This window comes from Galeopterus variegatus, unplaced genomic scaffold (assembly GCF_000696425.1).
Source record: "Galeopterus variegatus unplaced genomic scaffold, G_variegatus-3.0.2 Scaffold910, whole genome shotgun sequence".
NCBI lineage: Eukaryota > Metazoa > Chordata > Mammalia > Dermoptera > Cynocephalidae > Galeopterus > Galeopterus variegatus.
The window spans coordinates 434,264-438,125 of NW_007727021.1; positions in this window are offsets into that span (position 1 = coordinate 434,264).

Genomic DNA, 3,862 nt, shown 5'->3' on the forward strand with positions numbered 1-3,862 from the left:
TGATTTAATTCAAGTCTAGTTATGGCAGAGATTGGGCACAGATTGGTTCAATAACTGAGTCTGGTCTGGGTGTTGATTGGGTTTGCCCAATTAATAAGTTCAAGTATATAGAAGAGAAATGAGCCACAATCCCTTTGAGAGAAGACTAAAGGAGCAAGATAAAAAGAAATAGAACACTTGGGCAGTCCCACATTGGTGCCATCTCTATCATTAAATTCTGACTGACAAATTATTACCTAATGGAATCTAGCCCTGGGCTTACTTCTTTTTTTTTTCCAACCAGTAAGGGGATCGTAACGCTTGGCTTGGTGTTGTCTGCACCACGCTCAGCCAGTGAGTGCACCGGCCATCCCTATATAGGATCCAAACTCACAGCCTCGGCGCTACCAGCACCACACTCACCCGAGTGAGTCACAGGGCCGGCCCCCTGCGTTTACTTCTAATGCCCAAATTGTAAACATATTTCTGTGGCTGAGTAGTATATAAACAATGATTAACTTCTTCACTGGGTTTGGGGAGATTGGAGAAACCCTTCTGGATCCTTTAAGGTGCTGGTAGCATAAAATCCTTTATTGATCTACATATAATATCTTCCTCAGCTCTCAGCAGGGGATGTTGGTCTTTTACAAGTTTTCCCTTCGGAATCTTAGCCTTAAAAAAAAAAGCACTCCGGATTTTCCTTTCCTTCCTTTCCTCTCTGCTCCACCCTCCCCCCATACCAAAATAAATAAATAAATAAAATAAAATAAGGCAAGGGAGAGGACTCCTGATGACTCCTGGCTGGTTTTCTCTTACTCAACCTTCGACTTCCAAACAGGATGGAAGTACTATGGTAAATATCTCTCTAGACTAACTAGTTTTGTTGGCTCCTTTTGAATGGTTGTCTTCACATTCTCTTACCATTCTTATCAGGCAGGGGCCCAGCAGGAAATATTAAGCCCACTCAATTAGAATCCTGAAGAGAATTTAATAAAGGGGCTATTTGCAGAGGTATGGGTAGGGTTAAGGAGACCAAGAAAGGATGTTGAGATACCAAGGGCCTGGCCACAGCAGGAAGCTGGAAGACCAAAGGAAGCATAACTATTTTTTAAAAAGCAGCAGTGTCTTTCCAACAAGTGATGTTGGGAACACTGGATATCCACATGCAGAAGAATAAAATTGGATCTTTATCTCACAGCATATACAAAAATCAACTCAAAATGGATTAAAGGCTTAAGCATAAAATCTGAAACTGTAAGACTACTAGAAGAAAACATAGGGAAAAAGATTCTTGACATTGGTCCTGGCAATTTTTTTTTTTTGGATATAACACAAAAGCACAGGCAATAATAGCAAGGATAGATACTTGACATTGCATCAAATTAAAAAGGAAAGAATCCACAGCAAAGGAAACAATCAACAGAGTGAATGAGAAAGTATTTGCAAATCATATATGTGATAAGGGAGCAATATCTAAAATATATAGGGAACACATACATCTCAATAGCAAAACAAAACAAAACGCAATTTAAAAATGGGCAAAGGACTTGAATAGACATTTTTCCAAAAAAGACATACAATCACCAACAGGCATATGAAAAGGTGCTCAGCATCACTAATCATTAGGGAACTGTAAATGACAACCACAATGAGATACAACCTCATATCCATTAGGGTGGTTATTCCCAAAAACCAGAAAATAGCAAGCACTGGTGAGGATATGGTGGAATTGGAATGCTAGCGCAGTATTGGTGGGAATGTAAAATGGTGCAGCCACTATGGAAAACTGTATGGCAGTTCCTCCAAAAAGTTAAATATAGAATTATCACATGATCTAGCAATTCCACTTCTTCTGGGTATATACCCCAAAGAACAGAAAGTAGGATCTTGAAGAGATATTTGCACACCATATTTATAGCAGCATTATTCACAATAGCCAAAAGAGGGAAGCAACCCAAGTGTCCATTGATGGATGAATGAATGAGTGAAATGTGGTATTTACATACAATGGAATATTATTCATCCTTAAAAAGGAAGAAACTTCTGACACACACTACAACCTGGATGAACCTTGAGGACATTATGCTAAGTGAAATAAGCCAATCACAAAAAGGCTAATACTGTATGATTCTACTTACGTGAGATACCTAGACTAGTCAAATTCATAGAAACAGGAAATAGAATGGTAGTTTCCAGGGACGGGAAAGGGGAAGAGGGTTTGGGGAATTACTGTTTAATGTGTACAGAGTTTCAGTTTTACAAGATCAAAAGAGTCCTGGAGACAGATGGTGGTCATGGCAGCACCACAATGCTAATGTATTTGATGCCATTCAACTGTACTCTCAAACACGGTTAAATGGTAAGTTTTATATTATGTGCATTTTACTACACTTTTTAAGAAAGCTGTAGTATTAAGAGAAACTCAGTACCTAAGTAGTTAAAAAATCAAATTTCTTTCTGAATGAGTTCACAGACAAGACGGACTCTTGAGTAGTTTGATTTGGTCAGAAACAAATATCAACACGTGACAAAGTAAGAACTGCTTGAGGGAACCTCAATAATTAATGAACTTTGAGAAAATCTCCTAAGCCTTATTTATTTATAATGAAAATACTATGTATACTCAGAGCTGTTTGTATCTGCAAGACTCTTTACAAATGAGATAAATAATTCAAACACAAATTTGCCCACCTGAGTATTTAAAGACTGCTAAGGGCAAAGGTCAGGCTTCTCTCCTATTCTTCTGATGGTTATAGAATTTTATTCTCCAGAAATGTATGTTGCCAGTGTCCTGTGACTCACCAAAAGGCCCTGTGGCGTGACTCAGGGTACGATTTCTCTCTTTACCATCCTCTTTCCACTTTGAATATCTAATGTTTGATTTGAAGGGAAAAGAATTGCAAAGCCGCCTCTTGTCTACTTGTTCTTTTTCACGCAAGCGTGGCTCTTTATTATTATTATCATTGTCATTATTTCTATGTGCATCCTAGACTTTTTAATACTCTTAGTGGTTTGGATCATCACAGACCTCAAGGAAGGCAGGAGTGCCCCCTGACAGTGGCATGTGAAATGGAAGGATGTCCAAGCAGAGCATCCAGGAGGCCCTCTTGACTGAACAGGAAAGTCTGGAACAGCAAAAGATGCGAGGTTTGTTCTTTCCCTTTCATGGATTCCAAAGAACTCTCTGTGAGTGTTACCTGCTATGATAGTTAATTTTATGTATCAACTTAACTGGGCCACAGGGTGCCCAGATATTTGATCAAGCATTATTCTAGAGGTGTCTGTGAGGGCGTTTATCGATGAGATTAACATATGAATTGGTAGACTGAGTAAAGCAGATTGCCCTCCCTAATGTGGGTGGGCCTTGTCCAATCAGTTGAAGACCTGAACAGAACAAAAAGGCCGAGTAAGAGGGAACTTCACCTGCCTGACTGCTTGAGCTGGGACTTTGGTCTTCCTCTGCTCTCAGACTAGAACTCACACCATCAGCTTTCTGGGTGTTCATATGCCTTTACATGTGTACTGGACATGCACCACCTGCTCTTCTGGGTCTCCACCTTGCCAACTGCAGATCATGGACTTCTCAGCCTTCATGACTGTGTGAGCCAATTTCCTATAACATATATGTATGTATGTATGTGTACATCTATCTATTTGTTATATATGTGTGTGCGCGCATATATATATATATATAAATACATATATCCTATTGTTTTTGTTTCTCTGGAGAAACCTACTAATACACCTGCATTGTTGGAAAGATTTGCAGCTTCTTTTTTGGCCTGGATAGCAGCAAAGATTTGTTTATTATGGAAGATAGTATTGACAGTAGCAAAGGCTAATATAAAACTAGTCACTTCAGTGAGAGTCATAAAATACAGAT